The sequence below is a fragment of the Schistocerca cancellata genome, chromosome 8, assembly GCF_023864275.1.
Source record: "Schistocerca cancellata isolate TAMUIC-IGC-003103 chromosome 8, iqSchCanc2.1, whole genome shotgun sequence".
Classification (NCBI taxonomy): domain Eukaryota; kingdom Metazoa; phylum Arthropoda; class Insecta; order Orthoptera; family Acrididae; genus Schistocerca; species Schistocerca cancellata.
Window position 1 is genome coordinate 505,552,896 of NC_064633.1, and position 21,097 is coordinate 505,573,992.

Sequence of the window (21,097 nt, forward strand, 5' to 3'; positions counted from 1 at the left end):
GAAACATAGTACGTTAATATGGATTGGGGGAGAGAAATGAAAGACGAAGCCGTCCGGTAGAATTTTGCGCAGAGCAAAACTTACTCACAGCTAACACTTGGTTCAAGAATCATCAAAGATGGTTGTATACATGGAAGAACCCTGGAGATACTAAAAGGTATCAGATAGCTTATATAATGGTAAAACAAAGATTTAGGAACCAGGTTTTAAATTGTAAGACGTTTCCAGGGGCAGATGTGGACTCTGACCACAATCTATTGATTATGAACTGTAGATTAAAACTGAAGAAACTGCAAAAAGGTGGGAATTTAAGGAGATGGGACCTGGACAAACTGAAAGAACCAGAGGTTTTACAGAGTTTCAGGGAGAGCATAAGGGAACAATTGACAGGAATGGGGGAAAGAAATACAGTAGGAGAAGAATGGGTAGCTTTGGGGAATGAAATAGTGAAGGCAGCAGAGGATCAAGTAGGTAAAAAGACGAGGGCTAATAGAAATACATGGGTTACAGAAGAAATATTGAATTTAATTGATGAAAGGAGAAAATATAAAAATGCAGTAAATGAAGCAGGCAAAAAAGAATACAAACGTCTCAAAAATGATATCGACAGGAAGTGCAAATTGGCTAAGCAGGGATGGCTAGAGGACAAATGTAAGGATGTAGAGGCGTATCTCACTAGGGGTAAGATAGATACTGCCTACAGGAAAATTAAAGAGACCTTTGGAGAGAAGAGAACCACTTGTATGAATATCAAGAGCTCAGATGGCAACCCAGTTCTAAGGAAAGAAGGGAAGGCAGAAAGGTGGAAGGAGTATATAGAGGGTTTATACAAGGGCGATGTACTTGAGGACAATATTATGGAAATGGAAGAGGATGTAGATGAAGACGAAATGGGAGATAAAATACTGCGTGAAGAGTTTGACAGAGCACTGAAAGACCTGAGTCGAAACAAGGCCCCGGGAGTAGACAACATTCCATTTGAACTACTGACAGCTTTGGGAGAGCCAGTCCTGACAAAACTCTACCATCTGGTGAGCAAAATGTATGAGACAGCGAAATACCCTCAGACTTCATTAAGAATATAATAATTCCAATCCCAAAGAAAGCAGGTGTTGACAGATGTGAAAATTACCGAACTGTCAGTTTAATAAGTCACAACTGCAAAATACTAACGCGAATTCTTTACAGACGAATGGAAAAACTGGTGGAAGCCGACTTCGGGGAAGAATAGTTTGGATTCCGTAGAAATGTTGCAACACGTGAGGCAATACTGACCCTACGACGTATCTTAGAAGGAAGATTAAGGAAAGGCAAACCTACATTTCTAGCATTTGTAGACTTAGAGAAAGCTTTTGACAACGTTGCCTGGAATACTCTCTTTGAAATTCTGAAGGTGGCAAGGGTAAAATACGGGGAGCGAAAGGCTATTTACAATTTGTACAGAAAGCAGATGACAGTTATAAGAGTCGAGGGGCATGAAAGGGAAGCAGTGGTTGGGAAGGGAGTGAGACAAGGTTGTAGCCTCTCCCCAATGTTATTCAATCTGTATATTGAGCAAGCAATAAAGGAAGCAAAAGAAAAGGTCGGAGTAGGTATTAAAATCCATGGAGAAGAAATAAAAACTTTGAGGTTCGCCGATGACATTGTAATTCTGTCAGAGACAGCAAAGGACTTGGAGGAGCAGCTGAACGGAATGGACAGTGTCTTGAAAGGAAGGTATAAGATGAACATCAACAAAAACAAAACGAGGATAATAGAATGTAGTCGAATTACGTCGGGTGATGCTGAGGGAATTAGATTAGGAAATGAGACACTTAAAGTAGTAAAGGAGTCTTGCTATTTGGGGATCAAAATAACTGACGGTTGTCGAAGTAGAGAGGATATGAAATTTAGACTGGCAATGGCAAGGAAAGCGTTTCTGAAGAAGAAAAATTTGTTAACATCGAGTATAGATTTAAATGTCAGGAAGTCGTTTCTGAAAGTATTTGTATGGAGTGTTGCCATGTATGGAAGTGAGACGTGGACGATAAATAGTTCAGACAAGAAGAGAATAGAAGCTTTTGAAATGTGGTGCTACAGAAGAATGCTGAAGATTGGATGGGTAGATCACATAACTAATGAGGAGGTATTGAATAGGATTGGGGACAAGAGGAGTTTGTGGCACAACTTGACTTGAAGAAGGGATCGGTTGGTAGGACATGTTCTGAGACATCGAGGGATCACCAATTTAGTATTGGAGGGCAGCGTGGAGGGTAAAAATCGTAGAGGGAGTCCAAGAGATGAATTTACTAAGCAGATTAAAAGGTTGTAGGCTGCAGTAATTACTGGGAGATGTAGAAGCTTGCACAGGATAGAGTGGCATGGAGAGCTGCATCAAACCAGTCTCATGACTGAGGACCACAACAACAACAACAACAACAATTCTTTTTGGCTACAAAGCTTTGGCTATGTTTATGTTTGCTGTTCCCTTTGCTTCCGTAGCAGTTTTATAACTCGGTTGTTGTACCACGGTGGCTCTTTTCCATCTCTTCCAATGTAGCTTGGCACATACTCATGCAATGCATATTGTACGATGGTTTCGAACTTCGTCCACTGATCCTTTACAGTATCTGTTCTTGAGGTAAAACTTTTGTGTTGAGCCGACAAGTACTCTGAATTCTGCTTTTTGTCACTTTTGCTAAACAGAAAAATCCTCCTACCTTTTTTAATATTTCTATTTACGGCTGAAATCGTCGATGCAGTAACCGCTTTATGATCACTGATTTTCTATTCTGCGTAAACTGTCTCAAATAGTTCGGGTCTGTTTGTCACCAGAAGGTCTAATACGTTATCGCCACGAGTCGGTTCTCTCATTCTACACTCCTGGAAATGGAAAAAAGAACACATTGTCACCGGTGTGTCAGACCCACCATACTTGCTCCGGACACTGCGAGAGGGCTGTACAAGCAATGATCACACGCACGGCACAGCAGACACACCAGGAACCGCGGTGTTGGCCGTCGAATGGCGCTAGCTGCGCAGCATTTGTGCACCGCCGCCGTCAGTGTCAGCCAGTTTGCCGTGGCATACGGAGCTCCATCGCAGTCTTTAACACTGGTAGCATGCCGCGACAGCGTGGACGTGAACCGTATGTGCAGTTGACGGACTTTGAGCGAGGGCGTATAGTGGGCATGCGGGAGGCTGGGTGGACGTACCGCCGAATTGCTCAACACGTGGGGCGTGAGGTCAACACAGTACATCGATGTTGTCGCCAGTGGTCGGCGGAAGGTACACGTGCCCGTCGACCTGGGACCGGACCGCAGCGACGCACGGATGCACGCCAAGACTGTAGGATCCTACGCAGTGCCGTAGGGGACCGCACCGCCACTTCCCAGCAAATTAGGGACACTGTTGCTCCTGGGGTATCGGCGAGGACCATTCGCAACCGTCTCCATGAAGCTGGGCTACGGTCCCGCACACCGTTAGGCCGTCTTCCGCTCACGCCCCAACATCGTGCAGCCCGCCTCCAGTGGTGTCGCGACAGGCGTGAATGGAGGGACGTATGGAGACGTGTCATCTTCAGCGATGAGAGTCGCTTCTGCCTTGGTGCCAATGATGGTCGTATGCGTGTTTGGCGCCGTGCAGGTGAGCGCCACAATCAGGACTGCATACGACCGAGGCACACAGGGCCAACACCCGGCATCATGGTGTGGGGAGCGATCTCCTACACTGGCCGTACACCACTGGTGATCGTCGAGGGGACACTGAATGGTGCACGGTACATCCAAACTGTCATCGAACCCATCGTTCTACCATTCCTAGACCGGCAAGGGAACTTGCTGTTCCAACAGGACAATGCACGTCCGCATGTATCCCGTGCCACCCAACGTGCTCTAGAAGGTGTAAGTCAACTACCCTGGCCAGCAAGATCTCCGGATCTGTCCCCCATTGAGCATGTTTGGGACTGGATGAAGCGTCGTCTCACGCGGTCTGCACATCCAGCACGAACGCTGGTCCAACTGAGGCGCCAGGTGGAAATGGCATGGCAAGCCGTTCCACAGGACTACATCCAGCATCTCTACGATCGTCTCCATGGGAGAATAGCAGCCCGCATTGCTGCGAAAGGTGGGTATACACTGTACTAGTGCCGACATTGTGCATGCTCTGTTGCCTGTGTCTATGTGCCTGTGGTCCTGTCAGTGTGATCATGTGATGTATCTGACCCCAGGAATGTGTCAATAAAGTTTCCCCTTCCTGGGACAATGAATTCACGGTGTTCTTATTTCAATTTCCAGGAGTGTATAAAGGATTGTTTCTCTTCTCAGGTGTTTCGTTCTCGATTATTAAGCAATTTTAGTTTCGTACCAAGTTTATTCCTCTATATTGTTCAGAAGTTGCGTTTATTAATCTTCCATGTACTACAAAGATCTGATGAATATATTGATCAGCAGTTTGAATTTCTAAACGAATATGTTTTAAATACTGATCACAATTGCTTTCATTGACAGCTTCTGTCTTTGATCTATAATTTACGCCCTCACTCATACTTGAATACTTTCATTCATAAATGTAGTTAATTTCTACACGATATTTCAAGATTTTTTGTCATATCTTTTTTTTGTGCCTGTTTCCTTTGGTGCATCCCCTGCAAATTATTTTTTTTATGATCAGTACCTCTTGAAACCTTCGGATTACAACACAGTTATATCAATGCTAGTAAGAACTAAAAGTGTGAAATAAAAGGTAATCGGTGAAGTTAAAACCTATTTCTTCAAAGGAAACCTGCAAACAAAGAACTGGCAAACAACAGTTCCGTCTTTAAAGCAAATAATGTTGTAGCCTATATCTTTATCTATAAAATAGAACAGTTAAAATTAAACTTTGTGGCAGTCACTTTTCAATTTAAAACACTACAAAAAATCTATGTGAAGTGATTTAATTTAAATATACGTAAATACCAGAATTAGGCGAAGATTTTGTACAAGTGAGTCATGCTAACTGGGACTTTTGAAGGGCCACGTGAAACTGCTATAGGAATGCTTATACATCTCAACGAGTTCATTAGCCACGCAGCTCACACACAGAAAGTCACTTATTCCCTTTTGGACGAGAGTTAGCCTGCACTATTAACACAATTCTATCACTTGGTTACTTCCTACCGGATGAAAGATTAATCACGCAATTGTTATGCGGAATGTATTTCAGTAGCATTTTGGGGGAATTGACGCTTTCAAGAACTCCTTGACAGCAGTTCATCTGGTGAAATGAAGCGATACTTTATAAAACGGAATTTAATTGTTTGTAGTTCGTTGAAGATGTGTTTGGTTACAGTGTATTCAGAACAGAGGGTCATCGATTACCATTGAACACAATTCTATAGAATATAGAATTTAAAAAGTAAGTTAATGTACTCCAATGCTAGCTGTTACGTTTCTTTCCACATATATGTGTGTTCTGTGGATTTTAAGAAATGGTAACTTCCTAGTTGGCTATTATGTAATAAAAAGGGAATTAATATCTGTACCTGCAGAACTGCCTGTTTTCTTAGAAGGTTGTATTGAATTATACGTTTTCACAAATTCATGAATGCTCAAGCATATTTCAGCCAAGATTAACTGAATTAATTTCAGAATAATAAAGACAGACTAGCCCCAATGTAAATAAGCTCTTACCCAAAAACCGGAAGTATCACATACAGGGTGGTCTATTGATCGTGACCGGGCCAAATATCTCACTAAATAAGCGTCAAACGAAAAAACTACAAAGAACGAAACTGGTCCAGCTTGAAGAGGGAAACCATATGGCGCTTTTGTTGGATCGCTGGATGACGCTGCCGTAGGTCAAACGGATATCAACTGCGGATTTTTTTAAAATAGGAGCCCCCATTTTTATTAGATATTCGTGTAGTACATAAAGAAATATGAATGATTTTGTTGGACCACATTTTTCGCTTTGAGATATATGGCGCTGTAATAATCACAAACATATGCCCACAATTTTAGACGAACAGTTGGTAACAGGTAGGTTTTTTAAATTAAATACACAACGTAGGTAAGTTTGAACATTTTATTTCGGTTGTTTCCATGTGATACATGCACCTTTGTGAACTTATCGTTTCTGAGAACGCATGATGTTACAGCGTGGTTACCTGTAAATTCCACATTAATGCAATAAATGCTCAAAATGATGTCGTCAACCTCAATGCATTTGGCAATACGTGTAACGACATTCCTCTCAACAGCGAGTAGTTCACCTTCCGTAATGTTCGCACATGCATTGACAATGCGCTGACGCATGTTGTCAGGCGTTGTCGGTGGATCACGATAGAAAATATCCTTCAACTTTCCCCACAGAAAGAACTCCGGGGACGTCAGATTCGGTGAAAGTGCGGCCCATGGTATGGTGCTTCGACGACCAGTCCACTTGTCACCAAATATGCTGTTCAATACCGCTTCAACCGCACGAGAGCTATGTGCCGGACATCCATCATGTTGGAAGTACATCGCCATTCTGTCATGCAGTGAAACATCTTGTAGTAACATCGGTAGAACATTACGTAGCAAATCAGAATGCATTGCACCATTTAGATTGCCATCGATAAAATGAGGGCCAATTATCCTTCCTCCCAAAATGCCGCAGCATACATTAACCCGCCAAGGTCGCTGAAGTTAAACTTGTCGCAGCCTTCGAGGATTTTCCGTTGCCCAATAGTGCATATTATGCCGGCTAACGTTACCGCTGTTGGTGAAAGACGCTTCGCCCTAAATAGAAAGCGTGCAAAAAATCTGTCATAGTCCCGTAATTTCTCTTTTGCCCAGTGGCAGAACCGTACACGACGTTCAAAGTCGTCGCCATGCAATTCCTGGTGCATAGAAATATGGGACGGGTGCAATCGATGTTGATGTAGCTTTCTCAGCACCGACGTTTTTGATATTCCCGATACTCGCGCAGTTTGTCTGCTACTGATGTGCGGATTAGCAGCGACAGCAGCGAAAACACATACTTGGGCTTCGTTATTTGTTGCAGGTCGTGGTTGACGTTTCACATGTGGCTGAACACTTCCTGTTTCCTTGGATAACGTAACTATCCGGCGAACGGTCCGGACACTTGGGTGATGGCATCCAGCATACCGAGCCGCATATATAGCACACGCCCGTTGGGCATTTTGATCACAATACTCATACATCAGCACGATATCGACCTTTTCCGCAATTGGTAAACGGTCCATTTTAACACGGGTAATGTACCACGAAGCAAATACCGTCCGCACTGGCGGAATTTTAGGTGATACCTCGTCCTTATACGTTTGTGACTATTACAGCACCATCAATCACAAAGTGAAAAAAGTGATCCAAGTAAAACATTCATATGTCTTTACGTACGACACGAATACGTAAAAAAAAGGGGGGTTCCTATCAAAAACAAACGCAGTTGATATCCGTTTGACCTATAGCAACGCCATCTAGCGGGCCAACCATAGCGCCATTCTGGTTTCCCCCTTCAAGCTAGACGAGTTTCGTTCTTCATAATTTTTTCGTTTGATGCTTATTTCGTGAGATATTGGGCCCGGTCACTATCAATGGTCCACCCTGTATACATACTGTACCCGATCTGATCGACAGTAACTGGATTCCTGTCACTGGACATTAATATAGGGTGTGTGCCGCATTAGCCTGTATGACGGCTTGAACTTTTCTGGGTACACTTTCAATGAGTTGTTTGACAGTCTATGGAGGAATGGTAGCCCAATCATCCTGGAGACGAGAAACCATTGAAGGTACTCATGTTGGACGCTCGAGTGAGGAGTGACGCGGCCGTTCAGACCAGGACAATGTCAGGTCAGGCTAATTTTAGTAACACACAGAATGTCCCGCTGAATCACTGATAATGTTCCAGTAAGCATGTAGCTTACGAGTACATATATATATACGTACATCAAGAAAATGTTCTTTGGCTATACTCGGCAGTGCTAACTCCTTGTCGGCTTACGATGATTTGGGACTGTACTCATCCTTTCCCAGATGCATTCAGAATCTTTGAGTAATAATGTGTAAAGAAAGAAGAATCTATTTATGATGATTTTATAGCGTCTTTCTGTTTGAAATCGGTTAAAAATAGTTCTTGTTTACGTTATACATGACAATTATGATTTCAAGGCTTGCTGCATCATGGTTTTCAGCCTTTCTTTTGTAATTCGCTTTTAATTTTTGTCCAGCTTTTTGCTGCACTTTATCGTTTTTTGCCGCCTCACTAACAGACCTATCTGAGATGAAAGACATTGATTTACGTTGCTGGGACGTCAGAACAGAAATTAGGGAAGAAAATTATGTATATGAGCAGTTTTTGCGGATGGGTAAATGGTGCACAACCTCAAATTCAACATAGTTCTTTTCTGTACTTTACTTCCAATGCGTGCAAAAGATTTATATAGCAGAAATTTCTCCTACAGACTTATTTACCTGGCGCAAAAACTATATCTCACATTAAAAATTTAAAAAAATTAAATCCCTGGTCTCAATCATTATTCAAGTTATGTATGTGCGTTGCCTCTCGTCTCATGAAACACTGATCACGCAGCAGAGTAATTAGGTTGCAAGTGATAACTTTGCAAGTTATGTATCTTTCGATACGAAAATGTTAAGCGCATTACACTTTATTTAATCTACAGTAAAATACTGTACACTAGCTGGTCATAAATACTTAGACACCTTTTAATTAACAATAGTACAGGGCGTGTATCAACTCAGCCTTTATGACGAATTGAACTCTCCTGGTGATACTTTCAGTGAGATGTCATAACGTCAGCGCAGGAACGGCTGGAAGACCAGAGGCGGCCGAATGAGAGAAGGTAGTCTCTTCGACGTTGCGTCTGGAGCGAAGATGACGCTATAAATGATCTCAAAGGTGTTGCATTGCGTTCAGATCGGGACTTCTTCAGGCCAGTTCATCTCAGGAACGTTACTATCCACAAGACATTGCCAGATGCTGCCTTATGGTAGGGCTCACTACCATGTTCATAGATTCAGTCATCGTCAGCGAACTCTTCCTCTACAGTAAGGAATACACAGTAATGCGACGTGTTTCTATATTTTGTGTATCTATAGATTTCTTGTTGTTGTGGTCTTCAGTCCTAAGTCTGATTTGATGCAACTTTCCACACTATTCAGACCAGTGCAAGCCTCTTCATCTGCGAATAATTACAGTAACTTAAATTTTTTTTATGTGGTCGCTGTACTCATATCTTCGTCTCTCTCTATAACTGTTACCGCCCCTCCCCCCCCCCCTCTCAATTCCCAACACACGTCCTTCCACTACTAAACTGGTGATCTCTAAGTGTTGCAGAATGGTGTAATGGGATTACATCTTCCCTACGGAAATCAACGAAATACCGTAACATCACCTGATCCGTAATTAAGTTTTAGCACAACAGGAGAAAACAGGTAGCGTTGTCCTGGCATTCACCTTGTAAGTAGCTTGTTTGTATGTTGGTGGCGCTTTAGACTGCATTAATATCACTGACAGCGCTCTCCGCTCTCGAAAAAGAGACTGTGGTAGGACGAACTCGCAGTTAGAAGTGAATAGTTAGCAGTGATGGAGGTTAGCAGTGTTAGCGCGAGCGGACGATTTGGACGTGTGTCCGTCATGGAGACTTAGTGTTGGTTGGAAATGGATTGTAAAATGATGATTGATGTATCTGCTCATGTTTGGGTAATGGAATTATTGATGATTATTTAAATTTTGGAACTGGATGTCACATGATTAAGGCAAAATCTGTTAAATACATTGTTTGCTCTGCAACAAAATCTTACTTTTGCTAACCAGATTCTTCTTAGTAGTTAGTGCCTACAGTAGTTAGAATCTATTTATTTAGCTGGCTGTAGTTGCTGCTTGTTGTTATTGCTGTAGTTCGTGTAGTGAAGATTTTCTGTGTGGTAAGTGAGTCATTAAAAGTGTAGGTTATTTTTATGATTTCTTCTAATGCAGGGCCATTCTTTTTGCGTTAATTATTTTAAGTCAGATTGCGTTGCATTTTTATATTGTGGGTCATAAAAGAAATTAATAAATTTGAGTTGCATTTGTGAGGGAAACTTCTGCAGGTCAGTGTTGAAATGATAGAAACAAGTAAAGCATTCAGCAGTTGAAGCAGGTTCAGTAAGAATTTTAAAAGTTTACGTAAAAACTTAGAAGTTTCACCTGTTGACCCTTAGCCCAGGACACTGGAATCTTCTGATTTTTTTGTAGTTTCAATAATTAGTACATGATTAGTCTACTGCTAGCGCATAATTGTATATAGAGAATTTCCTTTGTAGTTGTAGTTTCTTATTGTAGTATATTATAATGAGCGAAGGAGTTGTGGCATGCACGTATATTTGCATTAAGTATTTCGCAGTCGTGTTTACAACTACTTAGATACTGACTATGTTCAGTGCTATCTTAATGTCTTCCTGTTTTTGCTTTTCAAATTGTTTATTGTGTGTTATTGCGTGAAATAGTGTGACGATAATGGCGTGTGAAAAACGCAAAACTAGGCTGCGAAGTAAATTGAGAAATGACAGTGAAGACCAGGGTAGCGTGTTAGTACCACCTTGTAACGAAGTGACAAATATTGAAGACAATAATTTGATAATTGTGCATAGGGACATGGATCAGGCAGTAAATAACGGGATGAAAGTCCTGTCAATCGATCCGTTGGTAACTGTTCGCCTCAGGATTGCGAAATAACGGAACAAAATCTTGCAAATACCGTAGATTCAGGTTTTGCATCATTACCCTTTTCTCAATTAAGTCAAGATTCATTCTTTGCCCTTTAAAATCCGTACATTTCCGGTGCCAATGCACTGCCGAGAAGCACAAAGCAACATGACTCATTCACCAATACATTTTTATTGCAATTAATGCCACAAATGGAAGAAAATCGGAAACAAATTAAAGAAACACTTGAACAAACACGTGAACGATTAACCGCTGAGTTACTCAGAATTGAATCGAAATATCAAAAAGTTTCTGAAGATGTAAAAACACATATTATTGAGCATTTTCAGCCTATTTCTGGTGACATGAAAACGCATTATAGAATCATGAATCACCTATAAAAGAACTGCAGATCATTGTTCACGAAAATCACGGCATCTTGCAGGCTAAAATTGACTCAGTTGCATCTACCGATAAGGTCACGCAACTTGTAAAAAAATCAGGAAAACTTAAACGACACAGTAAATATGATGAAGACACCAATGGACACTCTAAAATTTGGAGGAAATCAGCACATTATCCGAAAAAGTAGCCGAAATGTCGGATCAGTTAACAAATTTATCTACGAAGATTGAGGATGATTTGAATGATATAAGACCGGTAGCCTTTACTGACACAAAGGAATACCAGAGAATTAGAAAATTAAAACAAAGTCAGAATCAAAGTAATACGCAACACAAAAGAGATATGGGTGAAAAACAAGATCAATTCAAATGGCTCTGAGCACTATGGGACTTAACATCTAAAGTCATCAGTCCCCTGGGCTTAGAACTACTTAAACCTAATGACATCACACACATCCATGCTCGAGGCAGGATTTGAACGTGCGATAGTAGCAGCAGTGCGGTTCCGGCCTGGAACCGCTCTTCCACAGCGGCCGGCTCAAGATCAACTGGCACTGATGACACAAGAATGATATATTTCATAAAATACTCGCGCTACGACACGGGAAATGGGATTTAGAAATACGGAAGAGTTACAAAGCAATAACATTGGGTATTTCGGAGATTTTGAAAGACATCGGCAGGGTGCAACGAGCCTTGAGGTGGAACCGCCGATACAATGTAAGAAACATTTACGACTCGGCGTCACGATGACTTTGACTATAAGTTCTTCATAACAACGCTTAAATTTAAAACATTCAAGAATTCCAGTAATGACATTTATCCACAAGCTTGGCTTCATCAATTTCCACATTGTTTTCCTCGAAACTGGTCATTAGAGCATAGATCAGGATTCATGTGTGGTTATTTAGAGAACGAACCAGCTGTAAGAATGCGATCGTTTATTCGCGACTGTCACAGTGAAGGAGATTTTTACCATGTCTTTCTTTCTGCATATTGGTCTCTGTCTACTCAAGATCGAGTAAACACGGTATTATAATGATGAAACATTTCGAACAGTATAAATGACCCAGCCCCGTAAAATATTTTGAAGTTATGCTGCACAAAAATCAGTATTTGTCAAACCCGTACAGCCCCCCGCAAATCATCCACATGTTCTTAATTAAATTGGCTGAACATTTAAGACATGTTTTGGCAGTACGTTGCAAAGGTAATGTCGAAGTTTTTCAGGGACTTTTACAAGAATTCGAAATCGACACAGACAGTCGTGTGCGGCGTAAACAGCAAAACACCAACAATTACAGGTCACATCCATCACACTACCGTGACGACAGAAATAATAACCGAACACGATTAGGCTACTTTTATAACGCAAATCGTGATCAAAACAGACACCACCTTTATGACAACCGTTGGCAGAATATTAATAGTTACAAAGAAAGGTCCCATTTCCAAGGTAATGACTATGACAGAGATAACCGTAGAATTAGACAATTTAGGAACCAGAACAATTATTATTGAGGGAGAAAAAATAACTTCAGATGCAATGGTTCACCTCGTAATTATGATTCCGGGAGAGATTCCCCACCATGTGTTCGACAAGAAAGAAATTTTAGATGTTACCGACATGACGACAGACACTATGGTTACGTCAACAGACCGGAATTTAATGAGAACTAGAGTGATTCAAATGGGACAGGGACCTCTCGACAAGCTGACAATGTAGAAATTATACCTCCAAATCCCAGTAACAACGTGCAACAAAAAAGAGATAATAGACAATGACCCACACCACAGGCACCCACAAAACGTACTTACGAAGCTGACAACGTAGCTGCTATGACTATCAATTAACACAGTAATTTTTCGTGTTCACTTTTAAAGAGAACAGATGACACAAGTCTTTTTGTGTATGCATTTTTGTTCGTTTGTTGCTCGATTACGACGCGACTATAAGGTTCACATACTTGGAACATATATTGATAATGAGGTTTTACTGCAACATTTTGGTTTACTTGAAAATACATTTTTGTTTAAAGTACTTTCTGATACGAGAATGAGATTTTCACTCCGCAACGGAGTTTGCGCTGATGTGAAACTTCCTGGCAGATTAAAACTGTGTGCCCGACCGAGACTCGATCTCGGGACCTTTGCCGAGTCTCGATCGGGCACACAGTTTTAATCTGCCAGGAAGTTTCATATCAGCGCACACTCCGCTGTAGAGTGATAATCTCATTCTGGAAACATCCCCCAGGCTGTGGCTAAGCCATGTCTCCGCAGTATCCTTTCTTTCAGGAGTGCTAGTTCTGCAAGGTTCGCAGAAGAGCTTCTGTAAAGTTTGGAAGGTAGGAGATGAGATACTGACAGAAGTAAAGCTGTAGGACCGCGCGTGAGTCGTGCTCCGGTAGCTCAGTTGGTAGAGCACTTGCCCGCGAAAGGCAAAGGTCCCGAGTTCGAGTCTCGGTCGGGCACACAGTTTTACTCTGCCAGGTGGTTTCATATCAACGTACACTCCGCTGTAGAGTGAAAATCTCATTCTGGAAACATCCCCCAGGCTGTGGCTAAACTATGTCTCCGCAGTATCCTTTCTTCAGGAGTGCTAGTTCTGCAAGGTTCGCAGAAGAGCTCCTGTAAAGTTTGGAAGGTAGGAGACGAGATACTGGCAGAAGTAAAGCTGTAGGACCGGGCGTGAGTCGTGCTTCGGTAGCTCAGTTGGTAAAGCTCTTGCGCGCGAAAGGTATAGGTCCCGAATTCGAGTCTCGGTCGGGCACACAGTTTTAATCTGCCTTGAAGTTTCATATCAACGTACACTCCGCTGTAGAGTGAAAATCTCATTCTGGAAACATCCCCCAGGCTGTGGCTAAGCCATGTCTCCGCAGTATCCTTTCTTTCAGGAGTGCTAGTTCTGCAAGGTTCGCAGAAGAGCTTCTGTAAAGTTTGGAAGGTAGGAGACGAGATACTGACAGAAATAAAGCTGTAGGACCGCGCGTGAGTCGTGCTCCGGTAGCTCAGTTGGTAGAGCACTTGCCCGCGAAAGGCAAAAGTCCCGTGTTCGAGTCTCGGTTTGGCACACAGTTTTACTCTGCCAGGTAGTTTCATATCAACGTACACTCCGCTGTAGAGTGAAAATCTCATTCTGGAAACATCCCCCAGGCTGTGGCTAAGCCATGTCTCCGCAGTATCCTTTCTTTCAGGAGTGCTAGTTCTGCAAGGTTCGCAGAAGTGCTTCTGTAAAGTTTGGAAGGTAGGAGATGAGATACTGACAGAAGTAAAGCTGTAGGACCGCGCGTGAGTCGTGCTCCGGTAGCTCAGTTGGTAGAGCACTTGCCCGCGAAAGGCAAAGGTCCCGAGTTCGAGTCTCGGTCGGGCACACAGTTTTAATCTGCCAGGAAGTTTCATATCAACGTACACTCCGCTGTAGAGTGAAAATCTCATTCTGGAAACATCCCCCAGGCTGTGGCTAAACCATGTCTCCGCAGTATCCTTTCTTTCAGGAGTGCTAGTTCTGCAAGGTTCGCAGAAGAGCTTCTGTAAAGTTTGGAAGGTAGGAGACGAGATACTGACAGAAGTAAAGCTGTAGGACCGCGCGTGAGTCGTGCTCCGGTAGCTCACTTGGTAGAGCACTTGCCCGCGAAAGGCAAAGGTCCCGAGTTCGAGTCACGGTCGGGCACACAGTTTTAATCTGCCAGGAAGTTTCATATCAACGTACACTCCGCTGTAGAGTGAAAATCTCATTCTGGAAACATCCCCCAGGCTGTGGCTAAACCATGTCTCCGCAGTATCCTTTCTTTCAGGAGTGCTAGTTCTGCAAGGTTCGCAGAAGAGCTCCTGTAAAGTTTGGAAGGTAGGAGACGAGATACTGGCAGAAGGAAAGCTGTAGGACCGGGCGTGAGTCGTGCTTTGGTAGCTCAGTTGGTAAAGCACTTGCGCGCGAAAGGCAAAGGTCCCGAATTCGAGTCTCGGTCGGGCACACAGTTTTAATCTGCCAGGAAGTTTCATATCAACGTACACTCCGCTGTAGAGTGAAAATCTCATTCTGGAAACATCCCCCAGGCTGTGGCTAAGCCATGTCTCCGCAGTATCCTTTCTTTCAGGAGTGCTAGTTCTGCAAGGTTCGCAGAAGAGCTCCTGTAAAGTTTGGAAGGTAGGAGACGAGATACTGGCAGAAGGAAAGCTGTAGGACCGCGCGTGAGTCGTGCTCCGGTAGCTCAGTTGGTAGAGCACTTGCCCGCGAAAGGCAAAGGTCCCGAGTTCGAGTCTCGGTCGGGCACACAGTTTTACTCTGCCAGGTAGTTTCATATCAACGTACACTCCGCTGTAGAGTGAAAATCTCATTCTGGAAACATCCCCCAGGCTGTGGCTAAGCCATGTCTCCGCAGTATCCTTTCTTTCAGGAGTGCTAGTTCTGCAAGGTTCGCAGAAGAGCTTCTGTAAAGTTTGGAAGGTAGGAGACGAGATACTGACAGAAGTAAAGCTGTAGGACCGCGCGTGAGTCGTGCTCCGGTAGCTCAGTTGGTAGAGCACTTGCGCGCGAAAGGCAAAGGTCCCGAGTTCGAGTCTCGGTCGGGCACACAGTTTTAATCTGCCAGGAAGTTTCATATCAACGTACACTCCGCTGTAGAGTGAAAATCTCATTCTGGAAACATCCCCCAGGCTGTGGCTAAACCATGTCTCCGCAGTATCCTTTCTTTCAGGAGTGCTAGTTCTGCAAGGTTCGCAGAAGAGCTCCTGTAAAGTTTGGAAGGTAGGAGACGAGATACTGGCAGAAGGAAAGCTGTAGGACCGGGCGTGAGTCGTGCTTCGGTAGCTCAGTTGGTAAAGCACTTGCGCGCGAAAGGCAAAGGTCCCGAATTCGAGTCTCGGTCGGGCACACAGTTTTAATCTGCCAGGAAGTTTCATATCAACGTACACTCCGCTGTAGAGTGAAAATCTCATTCTGGAAACATCCCCCAGGCTGTGGCTAAGTCATGTCTCCGCAGTATCCTTTCTTTCAGGAGTGCTAGTTCTGCAAGGTTCGCAGAAGAGCTTCTGTAAAGTTTGGAAGGTAGGAGACGAGATACTGACAGAAGTAAAGCTGTAGGACCGCGCGTGAGTCGTGCTCCGGTAGCTCAGTTGGTAGAGCACTTGCCCGCGAAAGGCAAAGGTCCCGAGTTCGAGTCTCGGTCGGGCACACAGTTTTAATCTGCCAGGAAGTTTCATATCAACGTACACTCCGCTGTAGAGTGAAAATCTCAGTCTGGAAACATCCCCCAGGCTGTGGCTAAACCATGTCTCCGCAGTATCCTTTCTTTCAGGAGTGCTAGTTCTGCAAGGTTCGCAGAAGAGCTCCTGTAAAGTTTGGAAGGTAGGAGACGAGATACTGGCAGAAGGAAAGCTGTAGGACCGGGCGTGAGTCGTGCTTCGGTAGCTCAGTTGGTAAAGCACTTGCGCGCGAAAGGCAAAGGTCCCGAATTCGAGTCTCGGTCGGGCACACAGTTTTAATCTGCCAGGAAGTTTCATATCAACGTACACTCCGCTGTAGAGTGAAAATCTCATTCTGGAAACATCCCCCAGGCTGTGGCTAAACCATGTCTCCGCAGTATCCTTTCTTTCAGGAGTGCTAGTTCTGCAAGGTTCGCAGAAGAGCTCCTGTAAAGTTTGGAAGGTAGGAGACGAGATACTGGCAGAAGTAAAGCTGTAGGACCGCGCGTGAGTCGTGCTCCGTTAGCTCAGTTGGTAGAGCACTAGCCCGCGAAAGGCAAAGGTCCCGAGTTCGAGTCTCGGTCGGGCACACAGTTTTAATCTGCCAGGAAGTTTCATATCAACGTACACTCCGCTGTAGAGTGAAAATCTCATTCTGGAAACATCCCCCAGGCTGTGGCTAAGCCATGTCTCCGCAGTATCCTTTCTTCAGGAGTGCTAGTTCTGCAAGGTTCGCAGAAGAGCTCCTGTAAAGTTTGGAAGGTAGGAGACGAGATACTGGCAAAAGTAAAGCTGTAGGACCTGGCGTGAGTCGTGCTTCGGTAGCTCAGTTGGTAAAGCACTTGCGCGCGAAAGGCAAAATCCCGAATTCGAGTCTCGGTCGGGCACACAGTTTTACTCTGCCAGGTAGTTTCATATCAACGTACACTCCGCTGTAGAGTGAAAATCTCATTCTGGAAACATCCCCCAGGCTGTGGCTAAACCATGTCTCCGCAGTATCCTTTCTTCAGGTGTGCTAGTTCTGCAAGGTTCGCAGAAGAGCTCCTGTAAAGTTTGGAAGGTAGGAGACGAGATACTGGCAGAAGTAAAGCTGTAGGACCGGGCGTGAGTCGTGCTTCGGTAGCTCAGTTGGTAAAGCACTTGCGCGCGAAAGGCAAAGGTCCCGAATTCGAGTCTCGGTCGGGCACACAGTTTTAATCTGCCAGGAAGTTTCATATCAACGTACACTCCGCTGTAGAGTGAAAATCTCATTCTGGAAACATCCCCCAGGCTGTGGCTAAGCCATGTCTCCGCAGTATCCTTACTTTCAGGAGTGCTAGTTCTGCAAGGTTCGCAGAAGAGCTTCTGTAAAGTTTGGAAGGTAGGAGACGAGATACTGACAGAAGTAAAGCTGTAGGACCGCGCGTGAGTCGTGCTCCGGTAGCTCAGTTGGTAGAGCACTTGCCCGCGAAAGGCAAAGGTCCCGAGTTCGAGTCTCGGTCGGGCACACAGTTTTACTCTGCCAGGTAGTTTCATATCAACGTACACTCCGCTGTAGAGTGAAAATCTCATTCTGGAAACATCCCCCAGGCTGTGGCTAAACCATGTCTCCGCAGTATCCTTTCTTCAGGAGTGCTAGTTCTGCAAGGTTCGCAGAAGAGCTCCTGTAAAGTTTGGAAGGTAGGAGACGAGATACTGACAGAAGTAAAGCTGTAGGACCGCGCGTGAGTCGTGCTCCGGTAGCTCAGTTGGTAGAGCACTTGCCCGCGAAAGGCAAAGCTCCCGAGTTCGAGTCTCGGTCGGGCACACAGTTTTACTCTGCCAGGTAGTTTCATATCAACGTACACTCCGCTGTAGAGTGAAAATCTCATTCTGGAAACATCCCCCAGGCTGTGGCTAAACTATGTCTCCGCGGTATCCTTTCTTCAGGAGTGCTAGTTCTGCAAGGTTCGCAGAAGAGCTCCTGTAAAGTTTGGAAGGTAGGAGACGAGATACTGGCAGAAGTAAAGCTGTAGGACCGGGCGTGAGTCGTGCTTCGGTAGCTCAGTTGGTAAAGCTCTTGCGCGCGAAAGGTATAGGTCCCGAATTCGAGTCTCGGTCGGGCACACAGTTTTAATCTGCCAGGAAGTTTCATATCAACGTACACTCCGCTGTAGAGTGAAAATCTCATTCTGGAAACATCCCCCAGGCTGTGGCTAAACCATGTCTCCGCAGTATCCTTTCTTTCAGGAGTGCTAGTTCTGCAAGGTTCGCAGAAGAGCTTCTGTAAAGTTTGGAAGGTAGGAGACGAGATACTGACAGAAGTAAAGCTGTAGGACCGCGCGTGAGTCGTGCTCCGGTAGCTCAGTTGGTAGAGCACTTGCCCGCGAAAGGCAAAGGTCCCGAGTTCGAGTCACGGTCGGGCACACAGTTTTAATCTGCCAGGAAGTTTCATATCAACGTACACTCCGCTGTAGAGTGAAAATCTCATTCTGGAAACATCCCCCAGGCTGTGGCTAAACCATGTCTCCGCAGTATCCTTTCTTTCAGGAGTGCTAGTTCTGCAAGGTTCGCAGAAGAGCTCCTGTAAAGTTTGGAAGGTAGGAGACGAGATACTGGCAGAAGGAAAGCTGTAGGACCGGGCGTGAGTCGTGCTTTGGTAGCTCAGTTGGTAAAGCACTTGCGCGCGAAAGGCAAAGGTCCCGAATTCGAGTCTCGGTCGGGCACACAGTTTTAATCTGCCAGGAAGTTTCATATCAACGTACACTCCGCTGTAGAGTGAAAATCTCATTCTGGAAACATCCCCCAGGCTGTGGCTAAGCCATGTCTCCGCAGTATCCTTTCTTTCAGGAGTGCTAGTTCTGCAAGGTTCGCAGAAGAGCTTCTGTAAAGTTTGGTAGGTAGGAGATGAGATACTGACAGAAGTAAAGCTGTAGGACCGCGCGTGAGTCGTGCTCCGGTAGCTCAGTTGGTAGAGCACTTGCCCGCGAAAGGCAAAGGTCCCGAGTTCGAGTCTCGGTCGGGCACACAGTTTTAATCTGCCAGGAAGTTTCATATCAACGTACACTCCGCTGTAGAGTGAAAATCTCATTCTGGAAACATCCCCCAGGCTGTGGCTAAACCATGTCTCCGCAGTATCCTTTCTTTCAGGAGTGCTAGTTCTGCAAGGTTCGCAGAAGAGCTCCTGTAAAGTTTGGAAGGTAGGAGACGAGATACTGGCAGAAGGAAAGCTGTAGGACCGCGCGTGAGTCGTGCTCCGGTAGCTCAGTTGGTAGAGCACTTGCCCGCGAAAGGCAAAGGTCCCGAGTTCGAGTCTCGGTCGGGCACACAGTTTTACTCTGCCAGGTAGTTTCATATCAACGTACACTCCGCTGTAGAGTGAAAATCTCATTCTGGAAACATCCCCCAGGCTGTGGCTAAGCCATGTCTCCGCAGTATCCTTTCTTTCAGGAGTGCTAGTTCTGCAAGGTTCGCAGAAGAGCTTCTGTAAAGTTTGGAAGGTAGGAGATGAGATACTGACAGAAGTAAAGCTGTAGGACCGCGCGTGAGTCGTGCTCCGGTAGCTCAGTTGGTAGAGCACTTGCCCGCGAAAGGCAAAGGTCCCGAGTTCGAGTCTCGGTCGGGCACACAGTTTTAATCTGCCAGGAATTTTCATATCAACGTACACTCCGCTGTAGAGTGAAAATCTCATTCTGGAAACATCCCCCAGGCTGTGGCTAAACCATGTCTCCGCAGTATCCTTTCTTTCAGGAGTGCTAGTTGTGCAAGGTTCGCAGAAGAGCTTCTGTAAAGTTTGGAAGGTAGGAGACGAGATACTGACAGAAGTAAAGCTGTAGGACCGCGCGTGAGTCGTGCTCCGGTAGCTCAGTTGGTAGAGCACTCGCCCGCGAAAGGCAAAGGTCCCGAGTTCGAGTCACGGTCGGGCACACAGTTTTAATCTGCCAGGAAGTTTCATATCAACGTACACTCCGCTGTAGAATGAAAATCTCATTCTGGAAACATCCCCCAGGCTGTGGCTAAACCATGTCTCCGCAGTATCCTTTCTTTCAGGAGTGCTAGTTCTGCAAGGTTCGCAGAAGAGCTCCTGTAAAGTTTGGAAGGTAGGAGACGAGATACTGGCAGAAGGAAAGCTGTAGGACCGGGCGTGAGTCGTGCTTTGGTAGCTCAGTTGGTAAAGCACTTGCGCGCGAAAGGCAAAGGTCCCGAATTCGAGTCTCGGTCGGGCACACAGTTTTAATCTGCCAGGAAGTTTCATATCAACGTACACTCCGCTGTAGAGTGAAAATCTCATTCTGGAAACATCCCCCAGGCTGTGGCTAAACCATGTCTCCGCAGTATCCTTTCTTTCAGGAGTGCTAGTTCTGCAAGGTTCGCAGAAGAGCTTCTGTAAAGTTTGGTAGGTAGGAGATGAGATACTGACAGAAGTAAAGCTGTAGGACCGCGCGTGAGTCGTGCTCCGGTAGCTCAGTTGGTAGAGCACTTGCCCGCGAAAGGCAAAGGTCCCGAGTTCGAGTCTCGGTCGGGCACACAGTTTTAATCTGCCAGGAAGTTTCATATCAACGTACACTCCGCTGTAGAGTGAAAATCTCAGTCTGGAAACATCCCCCAGGCTGTGGCTAAACCATGTCTCCGCAGTATCCTTTCTTTCAGGAGTGCTAGTTCTGCAAGGTTCGCAGAAGAGCTCCTGTAAAGTTTGGAAGGTAGGAGACGAGATACTGGCAGAAGGAAAGCTGTAGGACCGGGCGTGAGTCGTGCTTCGGTAGCTCAGTTGGTAAAGCACTTGCGCGCGAAAGGCAAAGGTCCCGAATTCGAGTCTCGGTCGGGCACACAGTTTTAATCTGCCAGGAAGTTTCATATCAACGTACACTCCGCTGTAGAGTGAA

General features: G+C 44.9%; 9 non-coding genes across 9 annotated transcripts; all 9 read left to right on the forward strand.

Annotated features, from left to right (window-relative positions):
- The first annotated feature begins 13,472 nt into the window (after nt 1–13,472).
- Nucleotides 13,473–13,547, forward strand: Trnas-cga (transfer RNA serine (anticodon CGA)). Its single transcript has one exon. It is a non-coding gene; the product is annotated as a tRNA-Ser (tRNA).
- Nucleotides 13,548–14,371: 824 nt separating this feature from the next.
- Trnas-cga (transfer RNA serine (anticodon CGA)) lies at nt 14,372–14,446 on the forward strand. The gene has a single exon. It is a non-coding gene; the product is annotated as a tRNA-Ser (tRNA).
- Nucleotides 14,447–15,271: 825 nt separating this feature from the next.
- Trnas-cga (transfer RNA serine (anticodon CGA)) lies at nt 15,272–15,346 on the forward strand. Its single transcript has one exon. It is a non-coding gene; the product is annotated as a tRNA-Ser (tRNA).
- Nucleotides 15,347–16,171: 825 nt separating this feature from the next.
- On the forward strand, nt 16,172–16,246 carry Trnas-cga (transfer RNA serine (anticodon CGA)). Its single transcript has one exon. It is a non-coding gene; the product is annotated as a tRNA-Ser (tRNA).
- A 1,422-nt stretch (nt 16,247–17,668) lies between these two features.
- On the forward strand, nt 17,669–17,743 carry Trnas-cga (transfer RNA serine (anticodon CGA)). The gene has a single exon. It is a non-coding gene; the product is annotated as a tRNA-Ser (tRNA).
- Nucleotides 17,744–19,166: 1,423 nt separating this feature from the next.
- Trnas-cga (transfer RNA serine (anticodon CGA)) lies at nt 19,167–19,241 on the forward strand. Its single transcript has one exon. It is a non-coding gene; the product is annotated as a tRNA-Ser (tRNA).
- A 225-nt stretch (nt 19,242–19,466) lies between these two features.
- Trnas-cga (transfer RNA serine (anticodon CGA)) lies at nt 19,467–19,541 on the forward strand. Its single transcript has one exon. It is a non-coding gene; the product is annotated as a tRNA-Ser (tRNA).
- A 225-nt stretch (nt 19,542–19,766) lies between these two features.
- Nucleotides 19,767–19,841, forward strand: Trnas-cga (transfer RNA serine (anticodon CGA)). The gene has a single exon. It is a non-coding gene; the product is annotated as a tRNA-Ser (tRNA).
- An 825-nt stretch (nt 19,842–20,666) lies between these two features.
- Nucleotides 20,667–20,741, forward strand: Trnas-cga (transfer RNA serine (anticodon CGA)). The gene has a single exon. It is a non-coding gene; the product is annotated as a tRNA-Ser (tRNA).
- Nucleotides 20,742–21,097: the final 356 nt, after the last annotated feature.